Source organism: Balaenoptera ricei, chromosome 11 (genome assembly GCF_028023285.1).
Source record: "Balaenoptera ricei isolate mBalRic1 chromosome 11, mBalRic1.hap2, whole genome shotgun sequence".
Taxonomy (NCBI): Eukaryota; Metazoa; Chordata; class Mammalia; order Artiodactyla; family Balaenopteridae; genus Balaenoptera; species Balaenoptera ricei.
This window is the reverse complement of record NC_082649.1, coordinates 14326567-14340442: the sequence shown is the minus strand read 5'-3', so window position 1 is coordinate 14340442 and position 13876 is coordinate 14326567. Positions and strand designations below refer to the sequence as shown.

General features: G+C 42.6%; 1 protein-coding gene across 1 annotated transcript in view; it reads left to right on the top strand.

Annotated features, from left to right (window-relative positions):
- Positions 1-13876, top strand: part of KIF13A (kinesin family member 13A) — a 215474-nt gene that overhangs the window by 75561 nt on the left and 126037 nt on the right.

The following is a 13876-nucleotide window of genomic DNA, read 5'->3' as shown; positions in this document are numbered from 1 at the left end:
AGAGAAAAAGGGAAAAAAATATATATGTCATTGCTCCCGAAGTCCACCCCCTCAATTTGGGATGATTTGTTGTCTATTCAGGTATTCCACAGATGCAGGTACATCAGGTTGATTGTGGAGATTTAATCCGCTGCTCCTGAGGCTGCTGGGAGAGATTTCCCTTTCTCTTCTTTGTTCGCACAGCTCCTGGGGTTCAGCTTTGGATTTGGGCCCGCCTCTGCGTGTAGGTCACCTGAGGGCGTCTGTTCCCCGCCCAGACAGGACGGGGTTAAAGGAGCAGCTGCTTCGGGGGCTCTGGCTCACTCAGGCCGGGGGGAGGGAGCGGTACGGAGGCAGGGCGAGCCTGCGGCGGCAGAGGCCGGTGTGACGTTGCACCAGCCTGAGGCGCGCCGTGCGTTCTCCCGGGGAAGTTGTCCCTGGATCACGGGACCCTGGCAGTGGTGGGCTGCACCGGCTCCCGGGAGGGGTGGTGTGGAGAGTGACCTGGGCTCGCACACAGGCTTCTTGGTGGCGGCAGCAGCAGCCTTAGCGTCCCATGCCCGTCTCTGGGGTCCGCGCTGAAAAAGGGTCCGCAAGAAAAGTCTCTTGCCTCTTCGGCAGCTGCAGACTTTTCCCGGACTCCCTCCCGGCTAGCTGTGCTGCGCACTAGCCCCTTCAGGCTGTGTTCACGCCGCCAACCCCAGTCCTCTCCCTGCGATCCGACCGAGGCCCGAGCCGCAGCTCCCAGCCCCCGCCCGCCCCGGCGGGTGAGCAGACAAGCCTCTCGCCTCTCGGGCTGGTGAGTGCTGGTCGGCACTGATCCTCCGTGCGGGAATCTCTCTGCTTTGCCCTCCGCACCCCTGTGGCTGCGCTCTCCTCTGTGGCTCCGAAGCTTCCCCCCTCCGCCACCCGCAGTCTCTGCCCACGAAGGGGCTTCCTAGTGTGTGGAAACCTTTCCTCCTTCACAGGTCCCTCCCACTGGTGCAGGTCCCGTCCCTATTCTTTTGTCTCTGTTTTTCCTTTTTCTTTTTTTTTTTGCCCTACCCAGATACGTGGGGAGTTTCTTACCTTTTGGGAGGTCTGAGGTCTTCTGCCAGCGTTCAGTAGGTGTTCTGTAGGAGTTGTTCCACATGTAGATGTATTTCTGATGTATTTGTGGGGAGGAAGGTGATCCCCACGTCTTACTGTTCCGCCGTCTTGAAGCTCCTCCCTGGACTGGCTCTCATAAAAGGCTGTTCTCTGTCTCTCCTGTTCAGCTGATACTGCTGCTTTCATGAAGCTGTTGCATGTAGCGTGACGTTTGGTTTTGACTCCCTCATGTAGAAAATGTAAATACTGTTTATGTAATTATAAGCATGATATCATAAGTATATGCTATCAAGGTACAGACTCTCACATAAGTGGAAAATTAATCCTGGAAATACGAGTAAAACCAGATAGTTAAGTGTATGGTTCTTCCAAACAGCATATTAATTGGGGTCCTGTCTAGTAGTAGCAGCCGAGAACTAGCCTGAGAATGGCCTCACAGAGGTGCTTAATTCTAGATTTAAAATCAAGCATTGGTGCTTACTGCTGCTTTGCTGGGGTTTTTTTTTTTTTTTTTTTTTGAGAGCTTCGCTGCATGGTACTTTTGAAGACACAGCAAGAAAATTGCACAAGAGCCATGTTTTCTCTGCTCAACTTTGTTTTGGTTCATCTAGTGTGAGTTCTTGCCAGGCTCCCCCGTGCCACTGGGAATTGCAGCCGTGGCGTTGAGAGACTGGAGCTCCGTGCAGTGGCTTGGAGGACGCTCCACGGAGACCACCAGGGGCTTCTCAGAGGCCTGACACCCATAGCTGTAGTTGGCTGTGTTTCCTTAGGGGGAGCAATTCAGGTATTTTCCTTGACAATATTAGGGAAAGAAAAGGCAGGGGAGCTATTATCAGTGGATAGTAATTATGTAAAATAATGCCACATAGCTTGCTAAACATTCTGTTTGCTTTGTGTACCCATTTTAATTTTGGAAATATATATATACTGAATGAACATCATTATGTTGGGTTAATAGTTACTGAGGATATGCTCATGTATTCCACTCAAGTTTTGCATTTTACTGTAGCAATCTTTTTTTATTAACCAGTTCATTATGTAGAAATGAAAGTTTCTTACAAAAGTTCTACTTGGCTTCTGGGCAGCAATGCTAAAAAAAAAAACTTTCAGAAGGATCGTTTCTTTTTCCTTTTTAATTCCAATCCATCATGGATGGATGGATACTTTTGTAAATGTCGGAGGAGGGAGGCATTGTGGCATTTTACCTCTAAAGGAAGGTGAGACTGGCCAGGACCTTGGAACAGATTCTTACCTCCTCCAGGACCAGTAACAAACTGGTCTGCCACCATTTGTAACATGGACTGCCTGTCACCAACCCTCAAACTACAATGTGAGGAGTGAGGGGCTGGGTGATATTTCCAGATTTCGCCCAGATAGTAACCACTGTAAAGGGGAAAATCTGTTTCACTACTTTCAGTACTTCTGGCCACCAAATGTGCAGGGGTTTTCCCACACCAGCCACTTCTCCAATTCTCTGCAGACACCAGCGGGATGTCCTACGGTTCAGTCCAATTCTGACACTGTCTGCCTGGAGTTAGCAGCACATCCCACAAGTTAAGGGCTCAGTCCCACAAGGCTGCCCCCCCCCACCCGCCACCTTTGGATTCCATTTACAGTTCCCAGGTTGTTACTTGTGCTTTTGACTGCTGGGCTATAAATATGAGGTTCCCACAGCCCCCTCCTTGGGTTTGATAATTCGCTACAGCGGCTCACAGAACTCAGGAAAACAGTTTACTTATTAGATTATTGGTTTATTGTAAAAGGGTACAATTCAGGAACAGCCAGATGGAGAAGATGCGTGGGATGAGGTGTGTGGGAAGTGGTGCAGAGCTTCTGTGCCCTCTCTGGGTACCACACCCTCCCAGCACCTCCAGGTGTTCAGCAGCCCGGAAGCTCTCTGAAACTCATCTGTTAGCATTTTTATGAAGGTTTCATTATGTAAGCATGAGTGATTAAATCATTGGCCTTTGGTGATTGGTTCAACCTCCAATCCCTCTCCCCACCTCTGAGGTTGGGGTATTTAGAGTTCAGGCTCAACCTGAATGGCATTAAATTTTTTATTAAGAAAAATAATTTTAGCCTACAAAATTTTTATTAGAAGTGTATTTGTAGTTATTAGTGTCATAGTAGGATAAACCTGATATTAGGAGAGATTGGTAACTCACTGATTGGCTGATTGGGTCCTTTAACCAGAGCTCACTGAATACAAATTATTTGCAAGCCATTTGATGCACACCAAGAGGGCTTCAGTCAGTTTCAAGTAGACGGTCATCACTGTGTCTCCCTGCCTAGTCAGTGGAGATGGTATGGCCTATGTCCTTAAAACTTGAGTCTTGCTGGGTGGCAGAGAGATTGTATATCTGTGCAGAAAAAAAAATGATGATTTTTAAAAATGGAATTTTATTGTATTATATTTATACATTCTTACAACCCTAGAACATTTTTGGGGGATCATCAGAGTTGTAAAATAATAAAATTAATTTATAAAACTTGGAGTGATTAGAAAACCTCCAGTGGGAATCCTAAGACTTTGCTCTTATTCACTTTATTTCAGAAGTTTCTTGCTTCTATAATAAAGTTGATACATCTTTATTGCAGAAAAATGTTTTTGTAATTAAAAAATTTTTATTACTGCTATTCATATATTTTTAAAACGCAGGTATTTTATATTGAGGTATAGTTGATGTATAATATTATATAAATTTCAGGTGTACAACATAGTGATTCACAATTTTTAGAGGTTGTGTTTCATTTATAGTTGTTATAAAATATTGGCTATATTCCCTGTGTTGTAAAATATATCCTTGTAGCTTATTTATTTATTTATTTATTTATTATATTTTAATTAAGTAATTTATTTATTTTTGGCTGTGTTGGGTCTTCGTTTCTGTGCGAGGGCTTTCTCTAGTTGCGGCAAGCGGGGGCCACTCTTCATCGCGGTGCGCGGGCCTCTCACTATCGTGGCCTCTCTTGTTGCGGAGCACAGGCTCCAGACACGCAGGCTCAGTAGTTGTGGCTCACGGGCCTAGTTGCTCCGCGGCATGTGGGATCTTCCCAGCCCAGGGCTTGAACCAGTGTCCCCTGCATTGGCAGGCAGATTCTCAACCACTGCACCAGCAGGGAAGCCCGCTTATTTATTTTATACATAGTAGTTTGTACCTCTTAATCCCTACCCCTCTCTTGCCCTTCCCCGCTTTCCCTCTCCCCACTGGTAACCACTAGTTTGTTCTCTATATCTGTGACTGTTTCTTTTTAGTTATATTCACTAGTTTGTTTATTTTTTAGATTCTACATAGAAGTGATATCATACAGTATTTGTCTTTCTCTGTCTGACTTAACTTCACTCAGCATAATACCCTCCAAGTCCATCCATGTTGTTGCAAATGGCAACATTTCATTCTTTTTTATGGCTGAGTAGCAGTTCATTGTATATATAGCACCACATCTTCTTTATCCATTGGTCTGTTGATGATAACTTAGGTTGCTTCCTTATCTTGGCAATTGTAAATAATGCTGCCATATACATTGGGGTGCATGTATCTTCCTGAATTAGTGTTTTTGTTTTTTTTCAGACATATACCCAGGAGTGGCATTGCTGGGTCATAAGGTAGTACTATTTTTAGTTTTTTGAGAAACCTGCATACTGTTTTCCACAGTGACTGCACCAGTTTAGTTCCCACTAACAGTGTTGGAGGGTTCCCTTTTCTCCACACCTTTGCCAGCATTTTTAAATTGTGTTCTTCTTGATGATAGCAGAAAATGTTTTTGACAAAGACTAACAAAATGGCACTTCTTTTTTTTTTTAAGTCACCTTGTCTCGCTGTTCATTTCAGTGGACTACAGTAGTGAAACTTTCAAACTATAAATGTTCTTCGTGGCCTGTAGGGCATATCTTACTTTGGTAATGCAGTTCTGTGCTTTGGTACTCAGCTGAAAATTCAAGGTGTTATTTTGGGAAAGGGCTAAAACCTGTTTGCTCCTTTGGGTTCTGTTTCTAATGCTGACCCCTGACCTTTTTTTTTTTTTTTAACATCTTTATTGGAGTATAATCACTTTACAATGTTGTGTTAGTTTCTGCTGTATAACAAAGTGAATCAGCTGTATGCATACATATATCCCCATATCCCCTCCTTCTTGCGTCTCCCTCCCACCCTCCCTATCCCACCCCTCTAGGAGGTCACAAAGCACCAAGCTTATCTCCCTGTGCTATGCAGCTGCTTCCCTCTAGCTATCTGTCCTACACTTAGTAGTGTATGTATGTCAGTGCTACTCTCTCACTTCGTCCCAGCTTCCCCTTCCCCCTCCCCGTGTCCTCAAGTCCATTTTCTACATCTGCATCTTTATTCCTGTCCTGACCTTTTTTAATGCCAGCTTTCCAAGTCCAGAAATAGTACTTCTAGATTCTTCAGCTTCAGGCTGAGAAAATAAATGACAAATTTTAAAATACTAGGTCATTTTAAAATAAAGGCTACCTTTAAAATTAAATCATTATCCCTGTGGTCACTTTGTCAGCTGTCATGGGTATAGCAGTGCATGGGGCCAGATGTCAAGTGAGATCAGCCCGATGATGTATGCTGAAGTGTTGGCCATCATGCACCTGCTCTTGGCTCTTCGCTAAAAAAAAAATTAGTATCCTAGTTTAGTTCTTATAAGGGTGTTCAACTTCATATATGTTTATCTCATTATTTCCAAGGTTTGTTTTTTCTTTCTATTCTTTTCCTTCCTTTATCATACGTGTTTTCTTAAAAACCTTTTTTTTTTCCTTAAGGGAAAAAAACCCCTGTTTTAGAAGTGTTGTCATAGCCAGAAATCACTGTGTCATTGACAACATAGTGAGCGTTTTTTCCCTCAAGATTTTACTATTATACATCCCTTTAAGGTATGCCGTCACTGCAGGAAATAGAATGCAAGGCACCTTTCTGGGCCTGGGGTCTCCTCCCAGTCCTGGGCTGTCGCTCTGTTGCTCCCAGGTGGTCCTCATTGCTGCTGACCCCCTCAGTCATTTCTGTCTTCCCAGCAAGGGCACTCGAGACTCAGAATATTTTGTATTCACTTTTATGCTGGAGTATTCTTTTTTTTCCTCTAAAACTCATTTCTGAACATCAAAACATTTTGAACTTTTTTTAAAGCATATAAGACCATCCATATATCCGTTGGTGGCGTTCCAACAATGGTCGACATTCAGCTGTCCTTGTTTCAAGAGGGTTTTTTTAAAAAATTTATTTATTATTTATTCATTTATTTATTTTTGGCTGTGTTGGGTCTTCACTGCTGTGCACACGGGCTTTCTCTAGTTGCGGCGAGCGGGGGCTACTCTTCGTTGCGGTGCGCGGTCATCTCATTGCGGTGGCTTCTCTTTGTTGCGGAGCATGGGCCCTAGGCACGTGGGCTTTAGTGTGGCACGTGGGCTCAGTAGTTGTGGCTCACGGGCTCTAGAGTGCAGGCTCAGTAGTTGTGGTGCACGGGCTTAGTTGCTCCGCAGCATGTGGGATCCTCCCGGACGAGGGCTCGAACCCGGGTGCCCTGCATTGGCAGGCAGATTCTTAACCACTGCGCCACCAGGGAAGTCCCTGAAGAGCGTATTTTAAACATCATGTTTGTCTTCATTTTTATGAACATAAATTTTCTCTATTGCCAAAAGAAAGCGCTCTTGTTCTTCAGCTCCCAGTAACTTTTTCCTAGATGAAATTAGTTGGAGCTGTGTTAACATTTTGCATTCATTATCCAGGAGGGCTGTTTGTTGTAGCACCAACAATAGCATCTAACATTTATTGAACGATAACTATGCACCAGTGGTGTGTAGCATTATCCTGGCCGCTGAGTGTGGTCCTGAAGGGGTGCTTTTCTAGCCTCATTTTATTTTTTAAAATTTATTTTTATTTTTTTTTTGGATTTTGGCCACGCTGCATGGCATGCAGGATGGTTCCCCAACCAGGAATCGAACCCGGACCTCCACAGTGAAAGCACCAAACGCTAACCACTAGGCCACCAGAGAACTCCCCTTCTTTCCCCAGAAACTGAGGCTCAGAGGGGTTACATAAATGTGCCCCAAGTCAACATGGCTAGCTGATGGCAGAGCTAGAGTTGTTTGGCTCCTAATCCTTAAATCTTCACCACTATCCTGTCTTACTTCTTGCAGAAATTCCAGCCAAATGTAGTTATGCCAGAAAGATGTAGTCCAAAATATACCCCCCCCCCCCCAAAATTAAACCATGAGTCTTTCCACTCCGGTATCAATTTAGTTCAGTTTTTCTTTTTGAGTTTTATTGAAAATGAGAGCAAGTTAAATGCAGTGGTACATTTTTAAAAGAAGCAGTTCACACTGAAGGAATATTGGGATGATTGGGTTTTTTAATTGCAGATGCATTTGGAATTTTTAAACTCAACAACATAAAATATGAAGATAATTGAAGCCATTTGTTCCTTCATTCATCTCATCAGGGTGGCTCCAAGGTCTGCAACGGAAGGACCATAAGAAGTCATTCCACACCACGCAGCGGTGGTTCCATCCTTGCAGATGTAGAGGGGAGGTCAGGTGGTGGGGCACGTCAGTCAACACGTTTTACAGAATCTTCCTTCAAATCATCTGTTTGCTCTCTCCTTTCCATCCTACTTTTTTCTCTTGCCTTTGCCTTGGTGCCAACTGACACACCACACAGGCTGCGGTCATTGCCAAGTAGAGGGTCACCAGTACATCTCACTGCTGACTCTGTAGATGGTGTGGCCTCGATCACACCCTCTTAAAACACATCTGGCCATGTTACCCTCGTTGCACAAACCATCCATAACAGTTGCTTCTGGGAGAAGTCAAAGTCTGAGTGGCACTCAGTGCCCTATGTACTTTGGTTGCTGTCTGTTATTTCTACTTGACTGTTCTCCATCCCCTCTGTGTACCTGCTGCTCCCTGAGCATACCCTGTACTCTCCAACTTCGTTTTGCTCTTCTCTGCCAGACGTTTGCTCCCAGCACATCTACATACACATTTTTGTGGCTTTATTCATAGCCCTCCCCAGGGGTGCTCAGTTTTCTGCTCCCCCAGGGAAAGTGGTACTTTGCCACCTTCTTCTGACTCTACACTGCCATGGAGCAACCATTCCTCTCTTGCATGTAAAAGCCATTCCTCCTTTGAGATCCTCCTACACATTCCTGAAGGACCTCGACACAGAGCTAACTGACGCCATTAACCACGTGGATGAGCCATGTGGACACAGATGAGCCGCATCGTTGAACATTCACGTGGATTGCTTTCCAGGACCCTAGCCTAGGCTCGAAGAGCTTTCACTAAAATCTTCTAGACTCAAAAGAGGCAATACACTGTAGCTGTTACGAGTGGTGGGGGGGAGGGGGCTCTACAGCCAGAGACAACCTGGGTTTGAATCATGGCGCTACTGCCAATTAACTGTGTGACTCTGAGTAAGTCATGCCATCTCTATACCTTACACCCAGTATTTTTCATCTGAAAAAAAATAATAAAGGGAACTTTATAGGGTTATCAAATATGTTAAATGAGTAAAATCAGGTAGAACTAACAGAAAAATATAGTTAGAGCTCCATAAGTGTTAGTTATTAATTAAAGTGATGATCGTCCATTCCATCTCACAGACATACTGCTATGACCAGCTTAGAGTTTACCGTTCTGAAATATTACACCTCAGTCATTGACTGCAACATCTTCTCTTGCTACCACTACACCATCTTTGCTCTTTCATTTTATCCAGACCACGAGTTTCTTGCTTGCTGTTTTCTTCCAGTCTGTCATCCTCCTCCTGACTTGACTTCCTTCTCGACCCAACCTGTGCTCTATTGGATCTTCCCCTTGGACCATATCAGCCTCTGTCCAACCACAGGGATTTGAGTTCTTGGAAAGCACCACCATCAGAAAAATTCGTAGGTAGAAGAATCAAAGTCTTCTAGGAAATAGGAGGTTTGGAGGAAAACAATATTAAACATACCTTAAACCCAGTAGATTCCAGAGGACATACTCTTCCAAGCAAACCAGATATATTGGTGTTAAAAGTCTGCTCTGGTTGGTAACATTTCCCCTTAAATGAATCAGCTTCCTATTTAAAAAGGATAACCAACAAAGACCTACTGTATAGCCCAGGGAACTCTGCTAAGTGTTATGGGGCAGCCTGGATGGGAGGGGAGTCTGGGGGAGAATGGATACATATATATGTATGCCTGAGTCGCTTTGCTGTGCACCTGAAAAATCACAACATTGTTAATCGGCTATACTCCAATATAAAAGAAAAAGTTAAAAAAAATGAATCAGCTTCATCAGTGTTCAGAAAATTTTGCTGTAGCTTCATACAAGCTTTATAACCCGCTGACTCTAATACCTCTTTTTTAAGGTTTTAAAACCAGGCCTTGTCATGGAATTTAATGTTTTTGGCATTTGCATTCTTCTTGTGGTTGGTTTCAGAGGCTCTTCAAAATATGTAACCCCATCTGCTTTTTATAACTCATAGAAGTGCTTGTTATATGTTTTAAATATATGAATATGTTCATTTGTTGGTATACAAGTATATAAACTTATCTTCAAACTAAAGTTAATGAATCGTCATTGAAGATGAACCTTTATACCCACCTATCCAACCAAATCCCAACCCTGTATCATCCTGTGTCCCACTGTCTCTTTCTGTGGACAAACTACTGAGCTCGGTGACAGAACAGTCCTACGATGCTCTGGTCCTACGAAGCGAGCTGTGTACTCCGATGCTTTTTGCACACACGGTTCTCCCTATTGGGATGCCATTTCTTCACCCTGTCAGCTGGGTGCCTCTATTCAGCCTTCTAGATTTCCCTCTCTGAGAAACTTCTCTTCTTTCCCAGTTCATATTTCCCTCTTTGGGGCGTCTCTGCACATCACAGAGTTTGTATAAGTTCCATTTATTGTTGTCTGAAAGGCAGCATGTCTAATTTATTTTTGTACCTCAACAAAGCAGCACACAGTATGTGTGTAAACATTTGTTGACTGAATATGGCTCTTTGTTTCTGTTTGTGCTTTGACACTCATCGCAGCCCACTTGATATCAGTTATTCACGTATGTATCTGTCTCTGTTACAAGGTGTTAAGCTTCTTGAGGTCAGAGATCATGCCTCATTCCTCTAATATCCCTCAAAGCACCTATGATGTGCAGTGTAGGAATCGGTACTCAGTAAACGCTTGCTGGTTAACAGGATTACTTGGACTCTGATGTGACCCAATGTTTAGCTCTCCAAGTGGGAAGTGAAAATCAAGGGCTTTATAAAGTATATGTCCTTAGAGTAATCTCCAGGAGTCAAATGTCATTTAGCTCTATATCTTTGTGGTATAGGTTGTGACAGTTTCCAACCATCAATCAATACCATCGTTAGCACATGGAAGAGAACTTTCTGTTTCAGAAGAAGTCACTGATTAGTCATGTCTCTTGAAGCACTGACTAGGGTTAGGGCTTGTGGACATCAGGGTCTTTGGCCATCTAACTTGTAAGTAGCTCACTGTAGTCAATAGGCTGTAAATAATGGACAAAAGACTCCTTGTCCCAGAAATCTTTCAGTGTGAGGTGTGAGGAAAGAACGACAGCTATATAGGATTGCTGTCATTGTAATATGCTATTTATACTGCCTTATTTACTTCACTCTCTTGTTAAACTTTTCAGCTTTGTACTGTCTACTAAGTTGAGTACTGACGGCTCATTTCAAGACCTGGCCCGATATAGATCCAGCTTATCTTTACAACCCCATTTCCATGTGTGTATATCTCCTCTCATCTCATCAAACTGAACCTGCATTTCTGAACCTAGTTGACCTCTGAAGGTTTTGAGGGCTTGACCCTTGTTGGCATCCCATTGAACTTCTCTGTATGAAATGCTGCTGATCTAGAGAAATAATTATTTTAAAATAAGACATTGGAAACAGTCTACATTTTCTGACAATCCTTGACATCTTCTCTGCTATTAAATGCAAGCAATCTTGCCCCCGTGAGAATTCCCAGGTTTGATCCCTGGTTGGGGAACTAAGATCCCACAAGCCACGTGGCATGGCCAAAAAAAAGAAAAAATCTTGCCCCCAAATTTTGGAATTGTGGGATTGAGGGGGTGGTGGAAGAAAATCCTCACATCTAGATTATGTTTAACCCATTAATGTAAAAAATTACTTCCGAGTTCTTATAATGATTTCAGTTCTACATAAATATGTGGCGTTGGGGACTGAGATCATGCAAGTAGCATGTGGCATAGCCTCTGCTTTCAAGGGGTTTGGGTCTTAGGGATGCACGAGATTCCAATTCAGACAGAATCACCAAAGGCTACAGGACTTTATGTGTGCTCGTGAGTGTTAAGCTGTTTTGTTGACCATAGGAATCCTGGGGTATCAGAGGTAGTGAAGGCCAAGGTGCTCTCAAACAATTGATGAGGAATTGAGAGAGTGGAGCCTTGAGCTGGATGTTGGAGAGGAGAAAATTCTATCGGGCAGAAGGGGGTGAAAGGCATGGAAATTACATGAGTTGTGTGAGAAATGCGCACAGTGTGGGTGACCTTGAAGAGATCCATCAACTTGCTTGTCCTGGGAGAGGAAGGAACCTTTGGTGTTTTGCAAAGGGATGTTCTCTGTAGTTCATTGGATGTTTGTTAGCCAGGAATATCGCCTCTTTCTCTAAGTGAGCCACGCAGGTATCAGCAATAGGCTGGACCTAACAGAGTTAGACGGAACTCTTTGTTGATAAGACTTTGTTGATATAATCAACAAAGGTTGTAACTTAAAAAAAAAATGTATCTAATATTGATTATGTTTCTGATAGATTTTTATATTATTTATTTTCTTTCATAGATACATGTGTGAGAATTTTTATCTTTACATTGCAATATCACATTAGTTGTTTTTTTCCCAAAGGATAGCATGCCATATTTGGTTGTAGTATCAGTATTACTCATGTTGGAAAAATTTTTCTTCACAGGCCCCAAAAAAATGATATATAGCCTCTGGGGATTGGGGTGGTAAACTATGGTTCTGAATTAGGATAAGTTAGTTGCTTATCACCTAATTCAAACCTCAAGAAATGTTTGTTTACCAATTAATGAAGTACAGTTGTGATAAACTAAATGACTTACTTTTCCTTCTGTAGCCAGGATCCTTGTTCTAAACTAAACGATGAGTAATTTGGGTAGTGGCAGTTTCACTTAGTGGCTTGCCTTTTTCCCATGCATCCCAGTCTCCCTTTATTCTTAACAAACCATCCTTAGAAACACAAAAGAAGGTAGCAGAATTACATTGGCATTCCCATATTATGTGCTATCTTTCTAAGAGAGAGGAATACACTTACAAAGTACTTAAAATGTTGAAATAGGACTGGTTTCCTGATAGGAATAAAGAAAACTGTATTGAAATGTCAGTATATAAAGGATAACTCTATTATTGGACAGCGAAGGAGGTCAGTGTACTACTGGCTACAAACCAGCACTTGTTCTGTGCCGCTGGTGACAGTTATTGTACAGTCCTGAAACACATGAGAACCCTGGAGAAATCCCCGGGATTTCTGTTAGCATGTTCTACCCCCATTAGATTACTTGGTTCATTGTAGCCTATATGCGAAGCATATATTTTATTAATTTGGCCCATGCTGTTTCATATGGTTGCCTTATCGCAAGCCAAGTCAAGTGGTTTTTCTTTACCCTGTTAAATAAAGCCGTGATTTAAATGGCTTTAAAAAAAATCAGGCAAGCAAAATAAGAGAAGGCGTTGTCAAAAGTACTGTGCGTGAGGTTTTCATCATCGTTCTACCTGCTCAGAGCAGATGCCTTCTAGAGCAGTTGTTCCACTTACGGACATTTTCTTGGCAGAAACCTCAAGTTTTATGCACAGAGCAAAGACCCGTGGCTTTCTTAGAATTAAAAACACTCATGCAGTTTTATAACAACATCTATAAATGTTTATCTTGTTTTAAAGGACAGAAGCACAGAATGTTGAGACTTGCTTAATACCAGCCAGAGTTACCAGTTTTTCTAGAAAGTTTTTCTCTAAAACCTGAAGACAAAAATCACATTCCTATTGTGCCTTCCTGGGGTCATGACATAAGGACTCATTTACTTTTTAGCTAATTTATGGAATTTCAAGAAGATAATTTTTTATCATCATCATTATAAGAAATGTCATGATTTTCTTTCCGTAGATTTAAAGGTTAGAGTTACCTACCTGATTGTGGAATCCATGGAGTTTCTTTCCTTGATTCTGAGCTCTGGGTTTTATTTGGGGCCCTCAAGGTTCTGTGAGGAGTGTTAGACACAGTGATGGAGAAAGAACACCATGCTGTTTTTGCCTGTACCTTTTGATTTCCATGCCCTCTGCCCTGGAAAATCCATTTCTTGCCTTTTGGGAGGTCTGAGGTCTTCTGCCAGCGTTCAGTGGGTGTTCTATAGGAGCAGTTCCACGTGTAGATGTATTTCTGATGTATCTGTGGGGAGGAAGGTGATCTCCGCGTCTTACTCTTCCATCTTCTCCTCTCCAATCTGGAAAATCCATTTCTTCTTCTCATGATTCTATTCCTTGTGAAGAAGGATTAAGGCCACAGGAAAAATTCCCCCATTTCTATTTAACAATAATTTTGCAGTTTCTGAATTGATGATATTGGAGGTTGATTAAGAATAACCATGGGGAGGGTGGGAGGGAGGGAGATGCAAGAGGGAAGAGAAATGGGAACATATTGTATATGTATAACTGATTCACTTTGTTATAAAGCAGAAGCTAACACACTATTGTAAGGCAATTATACTTCAATAAAGATGTTAAAAAAAAAAAAAAAAAAAAAAAGAATAACCACATCAAGAAGGCC